This window comes from Artibeus jamaicensis, unplaced genomic scaffold (genome assembly GCF_021234435.1).
Source record: "Artibeus jamaicensis isolate MK-2021 breed Jamaican fruit bat unplaced genomic scaffold, CSHL_Jam_final contig_889, whole genome shotgun sequence".
NCBI lineage: Eukaryota > Metazoa > Chordata > Mammalia > Chiroptera > Phyllostomidae > Artibeus > Artibeus jamaicensis.
Window position 1 is genome coordinate 4,931,304 of NW_026522005.1, and position 13,746 is coordinate 4,945,049.

Genomic DNA, 13,746 nt, shown 5'->3' on the forward strand with positions numbered 1-13,746 from the left:
GTTACAAAATAGTCATGGGGACGTAAAGTGCAGCATAGAAAATAGAATCAATAATATTGTAATAACTTTGTATGGGGCCTTTGGATACTGAAAATATCAGGGCAAACACTTTCTAAAGTATATAATTGTCTAACCCTTATGCTACACAATTGGCATTAATATAAAATAATATTGAATGTAAACTGTAATTTAATTTTTTAAAATTTTTGTGTTGCCCAAGAGGAAGAAAGTGATTAATGTTTTACTTTGCTCAGAACAGGTAGATTTTCTCATAGAGCATTGTTTTTAAGTATTTTTATATAAAAAATATTTTTATTTTCTAATCTTAAAAATAATATATCATGTAGGCATTGCATAAAAAAGCTCAGGTAAGATATGTAATTTTTCAATGTTTTAATATCTGACAAAGTTTATTTTGTCAGATATTAATGTAAATTTAATATTTTAATTATCTAATTTTAATACATTTAATTTTAATAAATGTGTTAAATTTATTAAAATTTAATTTAACAAGCAAATTTAATACATTTTTAATTTCATACTTGTGCAAGGAGATTTAAAGTATATTTTGAAAATTCTACTACCCCCAAAAGAGATTAAGACATCAAGAGTTGAATATCCATGATGCCCACGGTTGGAGCATTTTGAGAGGAATAAGTTAAACTTCTCCAAGTAGCCGGCTATCGTCTGGGATAGCAGTCAGAACGCCTGAACCTGCTGTGTGATCCCGGGGAAGTCACTTCAACTCTCTGGATGTTAGTTTCTACGTCTGAAAAATACGAGTTAGATGATCTTCAAGAACCTTTTCGTGTTTCTAAGGCATTTAGATTGTTCCCCAAATCTTACTGTTTACAGAGGGTGCTGCAGTGGCATTTTTTGTATAGATAGTCACCTCCTGCATTTGTTTAATTTAGATAAATTCCCCAGTATAAATTCCAAGAAACGGGATTAGTAGGTATAAATATTTTTAAGGCTTCAATAAAACCAACAAAATATATTCTCTAAATGGCTTTTCTACTGGGCTGTATCACTCGTATGAATTGATAAATTCGCAGTAGTTAATAAAGTCTTTAAAAATGTTCTTAACCTTAAGCCTTCAACTCTGTCTCTATGAATAGGTCTCCAAAAGAAAGAAAAGAGGGACACAATAATGTTGATCAGATTACTAATTAAAATAAAGAAAACTTGGAAAAGAAACACATGTCAAACCACAGCAACTGGTTGTTATGGTACAGAATCTTATGCAAGCACCAGAAGGCACAATTTAGAGAAATATTTAACAACGTGGGGCAATGCTCACAGTACGTGTGCACTGAAAAAGCGGATCTACAAAACACCATGCGTAGTCTAACCCCATTATGTCTTTACATATGCATGTATAATGTGTATGTATATAAGAATATATGCACATGCACACTATATATGTGTCATTGATATCTGGCTACTAACCTATACACATATGCTAAATATATATGTATATGTTCTAAATATGTATATGTGTGTATGTATAGGAAATTTAAATCACATTACTTTCTACATAATGACATTATTATTTTGTTTTAACTATGCTTATACTATTAGAATATATATTCACTTACTATTTGGTTTTAACTATATGTATTCTAAATATACATGCAATAATTTTTTCATGCTCAGGTGCTCAGACAAAAACTAGTTTAGGAGAGACAACTGTGCTCTTTTCGTGGAGATGACTGCTGTACCATTAACACAAGCTGCTGGCTGCCAATAAACCGTAATAGGCCAGGCCCACACGACGGCAGGCGCACTGTGGGGGCCGCTCAGGCCCACCGCACTGCTGATGGGTTTTGTGCCATTAAACAGCAAGGAAGTTCATAATTGCAGTGGTTTATCTCAACACTCCCTGCTGCTTTTAGCCCTTAACTCAAATGTGATGTTCATCAGCTTCTGCCAGTAAGCAAGAGAGAGAGCTTTATCAGAAAATGTAAAAAAAAATCACCTTGTAATTATTATTTTGTCTCAGGGTAAGGCTACCCTAAGTGCCCCCACAACACTTCTGGGGGGACATTATCTCCTGGAGACTCTGGAAATGAGTACCACAGCATTTAGATTTCCGCCCATGCCTGCCCCACTCCACCCACATACACGCTTTTTAAAAAATGTCTTAAATCACACAGAGTGGCAATTGATAAGATATGGAGTAAGCTGTGTTTTTGTCTCAGCATATCCTGGCTGACCCAGTCACTCTCCTCCAGTCCTACCTGGTCCTTGCTGGCCACAGAGCCACTTACTTTGCTGCCATCCTAAGTCTGATGCACAAACCCTGTCGTCTGCTGCACTAAGCGTTTGTGAGAGTCATGCTGTTCCCTTCAACACTGTGCAGTGCGGGGCCCCAGGGAGACTGGAATGAGAACCCCAGCAGGCTGCCGAGGTCAGCAGTAGCCTGAAACTAACTCTTAATTAAGTTCCTGGTGGGAGAATCTCTTGTCATTTTCAAGAAATCATTACAGCTTTCACTTAGAGTGATTCAGTCTCTGGCAATGTCCCATCGCAAGTCAGAGGATCAAAGATCCAACTGCATCTGAAAGAAAGCAGTTCTGTCACAATTGGCCTCTGCAGTGAATGCAGATTGGAATCTCAGATCAGACATTTTCCACGTTCAAACATTTCTGATTGGAAGATGCAGAGAGGAAACCAGGAGAGAAAGAGAATGCCAGCTCCCCCAAAGGCAGTAGGCCAACTGCTCACCCTCACACATCTTATCCCGCCTGGGCACACACACTCCTGAGAGCCTGACTATTGGCATGTTAGCTGGCCAACCCAAAGGGAAGGGACTTCCCCTAGATTTTGCTTTAAAACCCCAAATTTGAACACAGGGATGCATATGTCTTTTCAAATTTGTGTTTTGTATTTCTTCCAATAGCAACCCCAAAATGGAATTGGTTGGTCATAAAGTACTCCTGTTTTAAACTAAAAAAAAAAAGATTTTATTTATTTATTTTTAGAGAGAGGGGAAGAGAAGGAGAAAGAGAGGAAGAGAAACATCAATGTGTAGTTGCCTCTGGCACACCCCCAACTAAGGGCCTGGCCCGCAACCCAGGCATGTGCCCCGACTGGGAATCAAACCTGCAACCCTTTGATTTGCAGGCTAGTACTCAGTCCACTGAGTCACACCAGCCAGGGCTGTTTTTAATTTTTTGAGAACCTCCGTACTGTTTTCCACGTGTCAGCACCAGTCTGCATTCCCACCAACAGCGGGAAAGGGTTCCATTTTCTCCACATCCTCACCAGCACTTGTTTTTTGTTGGTTTATTGATGAAAGCCATTCAGACAGGTGTGAGGTGATATCTCATTGTGGTTCTAATTTGCATTTCTCTTTGATTAGTGATATTAAGCATCTTTTCAGTTGTGGATTGGCCATCTGTATGTTTTCTTTGGGGAAATGTGTATTTAGGTTTTCTGACCATTGTTTAAATTGGATTGTTTGGGTTTTTTGCATTAAGTTATACAAGTTATTTACATGTTCATTGCAGCATTGTTTACATTGCCAAGATATGGAAGCAACCTAAGTGTCTACCAATAGATGAGTGTATGAAGAAGCTGTGGTACATATAGAATGGAATATTACTTGGCCAGAAGAAATAATGAAATTTTGCCATTTGTGACAACACAGATGAACCTAGAGGGTAATAGGCCAAGTGAAATAAGTCAAACAGAAAAACAAATACCATTTGATTTCACTTAGATGTGGAATCTGAGGAACACAATAAATGAACAAACAAAACATGAATAGACTCAAAAAGAGAACAAACCCTTGGTTGCCAGATCGGAGTGGAGGGGGGTGGGGGGCAGGGTGAGAAAGTTGAAGGGATTAAGAAATACACATTGGTAATTACAAAACGATTACTTCGAGCTAAAGTACAGCACAGGGAATATAGTCAGTAACATTATAGTAAATGTGCACAGTGCTGGTGGGCACTGGGCTTGTCCAGGGATCACTTCGTAGATTATACAAATATCTAACCACTATGCTGTACGTCTGGAACTAACAAAAGTAATATTGAATTTCATCTCTAATTAAAAAAATAACAGCTAAAGTCCCTAAAAAGATAAACGCTCAAATTTTAATTACAACAGTTTTCCCAGCATCCCACCCCAGCTGTTGGTTATTTGCCTGAAAAGCCCTGTTTATAAAATCTGAAGATACTCAAAGGCATGATCACAAATGCTGTTCACTGACTGCTTTGCTCTTTCACCCTCTCAGAAAGTTCCCCAGCAACAACATAAAGTCAGCTATGACAGAAGAGCCCCAAATGAATTTCCAAAGATCAGGCTAGGCCAGCCAGACAATGAGAGGACATGAACGAGCTCAGTGTGATGGGCTCTAACAGCATCTTCATCTAACACATTTTACTTTCGGTTGATCTTGACCCCAGCTGGAGTCAGGAATGGCAGATTTCTCTATATGACTATGGAGAGATGTTTCTGATGAGCCCTAAAATACCTGCTGTGAGTTTAAGCTCTTGAATCAGCTGCTGGGATTAAAATCTGCATCTACTTCTTATTAACTGTATAATTTTGTATAAAATTAAACTGCCTGTACTTTCATTTTCTTATTTTTAAATCAGTGAAAATATTAGTACCTAGTTCATAGACATACATTATGAGATATACATTAGGTAACAGATATATAACTGTAGTACTGTGCTTAGCACAGAGTAAGCTCTAAATAATTATTGACTATTGTCGTTGTTATTATTATTTATAGGAAATCAATGAAAGGAATTTGGAGGTGCCCATTACCTGCCCATAACTGGCACATAACGTGAGGGCCATTTAGCAGTTATTTCGCCAGAAGTGAGATTTAGAGTCCCCTTCCTTCTGACAGACTGCAGCTTAATGGCCCTGCCGGGCATCCACCTGGCAGTTTTGAGGGGGGCACTCAGCCATCACCAAGGTCACCTGGCAACTTACCACAGCATCAAGCCCTGTGTTAGCAGAGAACACTAAGCAAGCTGGCTGCTCTATCGGGCCTTGGTGTGACTTCTTCAAGGCCTTTCTCAGAGGCAACTCTCTCGCCCTTTCCCTTATATTAGGGAAACAAAAGGCCAAGGGCCTTTGGTCATTTATGGCTGGGCTCCCCTATAGGTCCCTCTTCCTTTGGAGCCGAGGGCCTGCTGAAACTACCGTAAGCTCAGCCTCATGATCCATCATCAGTGGCCATTCTAATGATCTGGCAGGAAAAGATACCTGCCCTCGGTTCCTGCGGGGCAAATTCACAGTAATTTATGAACTGGCAGAGCACCCCTTCCTCATGACTTAATACGTTTAACAGCTAATTGCATCTGTGTAGGGATTATACTTTACATTGTCCAGCTTTATGCAAACAAAATCCGGGCTTCCTCAGATTCCCTTAAACTGCTCCTTATCTCTGGGAGGGAGATCCTTATCAGGGCCATGTGTTAGATGGCCTGTGCAGTTTCCAAACGACCCCAGGAAAGTCTGGGGCCTAATCACTCTGCAGGCTCAAGGAGGGGCCTGACGGAGCTCCAACCTGATCCCGCTAAGAGGCCAAAGCCAAGGGAGGTTTCTCCCTGCCTTCCATCCTCCATAAACCTGTCAAAGGCTGAGTCTGGACAGCAACGACCAACGTCATCTCCTCTTCCCAGGAGACCAGGGCTTCCTATGTTGACCTCCTTCCAATGTGGAGCTTGAGTGTGCAAATCCCGGGGGATTTTGGGGCTCTTCATCCAAAGTCAAAGTGAAGTCTTTGCCCTTTCCAGGGGTGCTGAGGACTGTATTGGTAGTCACACTGGGCTTTTTAACTCACAAGCTGACTACACCCTCTGCCCCCTGAGGAAACAAGTCAACACTACTGGCTTCCTTTTGCTGAGACGGGAAAGTACACCCCAGCAGGAGAACCACTTGCCACACACACAGCTTTCTCAAGGCTTAGGAGATTCCCAGCTTTGGCAGACACTAAAAACAACTCCTTCCCTTGGGTTATAACAATTCAGTGAAAGACCTTGTCTTAAGGAACTCCTGGGGGTGGAAGGAGAGGGCCGAGGATTGGGAAAAGCAGGAAATGTCCCCCAGTGGGAGGAGCCCAAGAGCCAGAGGAGCCCTGCAGGAGCTTCCCAGCCTCTGACTCACGAAGCCACTTTTCTGCTTAACCCAGCCTGGACTCCAGCTCCTGGGCCACTGTGTCTCAGCGCCTCTTCCTGTCTCCAGTCTGCCCAGACCCCTGAACAAAGCAGAAGTCTGGAGTGCTCTGCAAAGGCTGAAGTGCTGTGTGTACATTTGGGTGTCATCTGTGGGAGCAGCTATTTGGAAAACAAAAAAACAACTTCCGTGCCCTCAGAAGAACTTGGAAAACTCCTGGAAGAGTCTACTTTAACCATTTCAGACTGAAACCTTGGTTATCAGTTCTTGGAAAAAGAAAAGTAGACATAGTACATTTCTTTTCACTGATTTCATAATAGTAACAGGTAAGGCAAGTGTTGTGTGCACCATCCCAGGCACTATACTAGGCAATTTACATCCATTACTTTATTTAATCCTCACAATGACCTCATAGGGTATGTATTGTTATCTCCATTTTATGAATGAAAAAAACTGAGGCTCAGAGAGGTCAGGTAACTTGCACATGATCACTCAGCTCCAAACATGGATCCAGGCATGGGCATGTCTTACTTGATCTCTAATATGTTGGGCTGAAAGGAACTTGGAGACCGCCTGGTCCAACTGGTACTCTGATCCCTCAACTCTTCACATCTCCTTAGCTTTTCTCCAACGACCTCACAGGACCATCTCTACTTACTCTACGGAAGGGGGGAACCCACAAGTCACAAAGACAAGGGCATGTGATTAGAAATCAGATGATCCAAGGTCTGACATTCTCGTGGTCTCTATCCTTTGACCATGGACAAAATTTACCCTTTGGGAAGACAAAAGAGAATCAGAGTACTTTCCATGGAAGCCTCTTCATTTATTAAAAGAGAGCCCTTGTATATGCCTATTTCTAGTTTCCCAACCACGCCTTATGTAAGACCATCTGGTCACCCTCGTTTGTCAAGTTATCTCTCTCTTTTTTTTAAAGATTTTATTTGTTTATCTTTACAGGGGAAGGGAAGGAGAGAGGGAGAGAAATATCAATGTATGGTTGCCTTCATGCATCCCCTGCTGGGAACTGGCCTGCAGGGAACCGGCCTGCAACCCCGATATGTGCCCTGACTGGGAATGGAACCACGATTGTCTGGTTCGCAGGCCTGTGCTCAATCCACTGAGCTATACCAGCCAGGGCTCAAGTTATCTCTTAAATGTGGTTACAAAATGAAGTGACAGAATTCAAGTGGGTCTGATCAGCTTGGAGACAGTGGGACATCTCCCTCCCTTGATCTTCACATGTTTGTCTAGTTACTCAGCTTAAAATGTCCCTCACCTCTTTGGAAACACCAATACGCCCTGAAGTACAATCAACAGAAGCCCTTGAATTTTTTTTTTTTTGCTCCTCCTGGTGACTAGGAGAGCAGGCTAAAATGCCAAAAATCAATTCGCTGAGAGCCAATTGACTGAAATTCTATTTGCCAAGTGACTGATTTTATTGTTGCATTCTGCAGATACTGAATGCCTACCATATATGTCAGGCCCTGTTCTAGGCACTGGAGACAAAGGGGAACGAGGCAGAAATTCCTGTCTGGCTGGAACTAGCATTCTCGGTAATAGTGGAATTGCTCCTGACACTTTTGAGTTCTGATTCCTTTGTCATTTCAACATGCCTCAAATGTCATATAAGTTTTAATTTTACATTTCTAGCTATTGGTAAGAAAATTTCAACCTTTCATACTGATGTGATTAGTTTGGATCCCTTTGTAGAATTTCAAAATTAATGGCAAATATATAAAATAATGTTATATTATGCTGAATTTGATGACTTTGAATAAATCATTGGAAGTGATTAAATATTTTCATGAGGAAATTTAAGCCTTTTGAAAAATTGAACATTCCAGCCTTGGCCAGTGTGGCTCACTTGATTGGAGCATTGTCCTGTAACCAAAAGGTTGCAGGTTCAACTCCCAGACAGGGCACACACCTAGGCTGCAAGTTGGTCCCCATTCTTGGCATGTACAATGCCCCATCCAGGCACATACAAGAGGCAACGAATTGATTCTTCTCTCTCACATCATGTTTCTCTCTCTCTTCTTCTCTCCCTCCCTCTATCTCCAAAAGCAATGAAAAAATCTTTGGTGAGAAAATTCCATAAAATTCTGCTTGAAAGACATGAAAAAACATTTGTCACAATTTCACAGAAAACTTTATCAATTGTTGTAAACTTTGTAAATAATTCTTAAAGGTTTGGATATTGATGATTTAAATTTGATGAGTTAATCATTGTTAATCACTGACTTATATGTGACCTTCTAAAAGCCAAAACAAACATCCAACCAAAGCAAAACAGAAACAGACTCATAGATACAGAGACTGCGCTGATGGTGGAATCTATGTGTTCATTTAACAAAACTGATTTTTAGCAAATTAGTCATTGTCTAATTGATTTTGGCCAACTGATACTTATTTGTTTCAAGCCATGGACAAAGCCATGGTGCCCCATCCCAAAACTTGTGCACAGAAATCAAATTGATTTGAGTCAGCCTTTGAATCCTGACCAGTGAGCCCGTTTTTTTTTTTTTTCACTAGAGTATAATTGACTCACAATGTTATGAGTTTCAGGTGTACAACACAGTTATTCAACATGTATGTACCTTGCAAAGTAATCACCATAATAAATCTAATAGCCATCCGTCACTGAACAAAGTTATTACAGTACCATTGACTATGTTCCCTGTGCTGTGCATTCCATCCCTGTGACACAGTTATTTTATAACTGGGGGTTTGTGCTTCTTATTCCCCTTCACCTTTTCACCCCCTTCCCCCCTTCTCTCTGGCAACCATCAGTGCATTCTCTGTATCTATGAGTCTGTTTCTGTTTTTCTCTGGTTATTTTGGCTCTTAGATTTCACATATAAGTGAAAGAATACAGTATTTATCCTTCTCTGTCTGACTTATTTCACTTAGCCTAATACCCTCTAGGCCCATCTATACTGTTAAAAGTGCAAAGATTTCATTCTTTTTCATGGCTGAGTAACATTCCACCATCTGTGTGTGTCCCGCACATTCTTCCTCCAGTCGTCTACCACTGGACACGGGTTGCTTGGCTATTGTGAACATGCTGCAGTGAATCTGGGGTGCATATATCTTCTCAAATTCGTGTTTCATTTTCTCCGAACAGATACCCAGAAGTTGGATTGCTGTGCCAAATGGTAGTTCTATTTTTAGTTTCTTGGGGAAACTCCATATTGTTTTCCATCGTGGCTGCACCAATTTGCAGTCCCACCAGCAAGGCACAACTGAGCTCTTTCTGAATCCTGACTCTCTCGCACTGCAGTCTTCCCAGGCACATGCCATCCAGCCCTTTGTTCACCATGCTAAGATAATCCTTATGCAAGTCTTTAATGGAGTAGTCTTTAATGGAGAAGTTTAGGAATGAAAAATACAGTCCTCAAATATTGTCTCCAATTTAAGGAGGTAATATGTGAGGCATGATAGCTCAACGCCTGGCATATGGTGGATGCTCATTAGTTCTCCGCCCTTCAAGCTGCTCTGGTCTCAGTGATTACAGAGGTACTTGCAGTATCTGTTGTTATGAAACACAGAAACATAATAAAAGTTAAGTTCGTAATGTGTATTTATCTAAAAATTCTATCATGTTGTGATTAAGCTTGCTCTAAAATATGTCATCCAAAATTAATACTCATCGGTACTTTTTTAAGTGAAATTTTTAACTAATTCTGCAAGATCTGACTCAGGGAAGTTTTCTGGCATGACATCCTCTTGTCTCGCTCCTCAGGTAAAGAAGCAACAAGCTGTCCTCCAGCACAAAGGATCACAAGCATGAAAGCAGGGCAGACGCTGAAATTCACTGATGGGGAAGGTGATACGGGAAGAATGAGGATCTTTTTCTTTCTTCATGACAGGTCCTCAAGGAGATTTGCCAACCATATTGGACAGGGGAGGGGAGAAAGGGGCACAGCAATAAGTCATGATTTATTCACAATGATTGAACTAAAAGAAAATTCATTTCCATTGATTTGAAGTACAGGCTGCTTGAAAGATTCTCAAGGTGGTTTACACACTTTGATTTGTGAGACTGGTGTATGGAAGAAATGTTGCAGGCACATGATAATGTAATACCTCACAGTGACCATGGAGAAGTCATTGTATAAACCAACCCTCATTGCTGAAGAATTCCTAGCAAAACTAAGGACGATGTTGGAATTTACTCTTTCTGTGTTTTGGATTTGCAGCCACTAGAAACATTTAAAATGTTGAATAGTAATATAAGGACATCACAGTGTTATTTATGATAAAACCAAAGATTGCTTCTGTTTTTCTATATGATGTCTGCCAACATGCTCTTTTAGAGCACTATCAGAACCCCATCTTGCTTAACAGGTGAAAGGCAAATTGTGCCACATGAGGTAAGCCAGACAAAAATAAGCCTAATTTTCTCAACCTTTCACAGTAAGGTGACTTCTTACTTGGTTGTTCCCATGCACATTCCAACTCTAAAGTAGGTTAAGTACCCCCATGGTGGAATCTATGTATTATACAATACATACAAGGGCTCTTGAAATCAGATCTTTATTCAAGAATTACTGGATAGAGTCAATAATGAGAACTGTACTCAGTTCATTAAGGTGAGGCCATAATAATACATGGTCCTGAAATAAGATTAAGTTGCTCCTCTCTATGGTTCTTTGCTAACCCTTAACCCATGCAGCTAAGGAAATACTCATAGTTTTGACCACTGCCTCCCGAGGTGCCTGGCATATAGTAAATGCCTAACAGATGCTTGTGAAAACCATCAGAGAAGATCCTTTTATGTATCCTACTCTGGCTTGCTACCTGGTCTACACCATGCTGCCTACATCTTGCTTTAGGGTCCCTACTAATTAACTGAGTTAATATTAATAAACTTTTTAAAGGAGTATCTGGCACATTGTAAGCATTTTATAAGTACAGTTAAATATAAGCAAATAACAAACACATACATGAAGAATTGCTCATTTAAAGTTTACTATCAAGGGCTGAATCTTTGGTACTTGACTCTATGGGAGGCCGAGCTTCCCCGCAATGTGTGCTACAGGACTCCGTCTGCTAACTTTCTCTTTAACCTGGGGAGTGAATGTGGGATGTGTTTGGTCACTGTCTATCAGATTGAATCCTCTGCTTCACATCTGGCTTTTCATTTCCATGTATGCTTTTTTCTGTGGCAATGAATGGAATGTTTTCAATCCCCTTTGTCAGGATATTGTTGCAGCTTAAAGAGATCACCCACACAGCATAGCACCCATTAAACCTCCCCTGGCTAGAGTAGTTCAGAGGGTCCCTGAGGAACCACTGCACGTCCCGTAGCTGGTGAGCTGCACAGGGACTGAGGGTCAGGGGATGAGGGTTCACTGGACACTGAAGAACTCAGCCCACTTTCCTGAATTTATTTCCCCTAAATGTCACTTCCTGACAAAGAGGGGAGGCACAAGCAGAGCACAGACTAGATCAAAACCAGAGAAGAGTCCAGTTTTCTTATTCCCTGCCAATGCATCTAAAAGTGGAGAGCATCAAATGATTAAGGTGTGAGGGTCCACTATCACCAGTTATTGGTAAGTACACTGAGCAGAGGTTCTAAAGGACCTGGAATATACAACTAAGCCATATGTTTCCACTCTCTCATTTTTAAACAAAAAATGAGTGAGGCTACTGAATTTAATGTTATTTCAGAGGTGCCTATGAGTTATATTAAAAGGTCATATATTGTGTTGTCAAGAAAGGTAAAAGACAGGTCCTCTCACTAGCATTCACTCGATACTGATCACAGTTTACTGTAACCCTTGTCTTATCAGTAGTCTCCCTTTTTTTTTAGGAAACTTTTTCCCTGACTCAGGGTCCTTATCTCTGAGTCAGACCTGCATAGGGACTGGTCTGTTGTAAGATTTTCAGTCCAGAATGTCAGGCCAATTTGGTTGTTAAATTTCTCTCTGAGTTGCTCCTTCCAGACTTGTCTGCATTTAAAACAGAGTAAATTATTTTTACCTTTTAAATCTCTTTATCACCTAAGATCATTCTGTAACTGCCCCCCCACCAAATGGACTTAGAATTGCTTATACAAAGACTGCCTAGATTTTCCACTTACATCTAAGGCCTGACATGGAGATATTCATGAAGTGAATGCAATTTTACAGGAACAGATTAGAACCCCTTTTGGGGCACTCACTACCCACCCAGGAGGGCATGAGTGTGGCACTACTGCAGCTAAGGGGAAAGGGCACGCAGTGCGGAAAGATGTGCATGGAAAGTGACTCATTCAAAGGCTTTAGCTTTCTGGGTTCGCCTACATTTTATCTTCTTGGTGAAACACACCTGGGTAAGAGGCAGAAAGAAAAACGTGCTAAGAGAGACAGAAAAAATGGGTTTCATTAACTATAAAGTATGGGTATGAGATTTTTATTTTTCTTCTTTCTTGCATCGAAGAGGACAAAGAAATGTGCATTAATTAATAGGGAACCCTAGTCCACAGGTAATAAACTTGACCCTCCCACAACTCTCATCCTCCCTGTTGATGTAGTTGAGGAGAAGGGCTGCTGGGGGCGGCGGTGGCAAAGACAGAAACAGAAGGGGAAGGTGACAGGAGTTTGGGAGAAGGCAAAGGAGCAAAGCCAGTAAAGGGTGAGGGGAGGGAGGGCAAGAGCCAAGGGGAGGCAGCATGGCCTCATCCAAAACACAACAAATGCCTCCAATTAAAGCTTTGAAAATAAGGCCATGCAAGAAACACTTCAAAAAGCCACAGAGTACTCTTATAAACAGGGGCAAATGAGGAGAGAAAAGCAGCCAAGAACAAGGGGCATGGATGACAGAGGAAAGAGAGGGCCAAACCTCACCTCCTAATCAGTCTGCCTGAGGTGCTGAAAGCATTTCTTCACAGTGTGACCTTGCAACTGAATCCAAATTCCTGGCATTGGAAATGGTACCAGGGGCTGCTCACGAGAAACAAAATCTCTTTTTTTCCTAAAATGAAGAAAATTCTGTTTGTCTGTGAGGTCTTTTCTATCTTGAATAATCTACACTCTCCTCCTATTCACTTACTGGATAACACTGTAATTAATGGGCAAGGCAAAGCCAGGCCTGACCTGGCTGGAAAAGTTTGACATCTGTCAGGAAACCTCAATGCACTAATCCCAGACGATGGCCCCATCTGTCAGTGTCGTCCCCAGAAACCACACACACCCACAGCCACACTCCTCACCGTAAGCTCATGCAGAATGTCTCAGGAAGGTGACAGCGTTTGAAAAAACGATACAGTGTATATTTCCCCAATCACAGAGGAGGGAGGGGGTGAGAGGTATACCGAATAAATGGTGCTCCCATGATTGACACCTGCAGCTGCCTCACTCCACGTAGAAAAATAAATCCTAAGTGGATCTGAATGTACAGAAAAAAGAAGGAAAATGAGAATTTGGGGTTATTTTAAAATTGGGAAGACCTTCCTCAATACGATTCAAAAGCCTAGAAGCTATTTTTTTAAAATGATAGGCATATTTGACTACATAAACATTTCAAAATCTTGTATAAAATATCGCAAAGAATAGGGCTACTCATTGGTACAGATGATTTGTTAGATAATTCTACTCACTGAATTCAGGCAAACGTAAT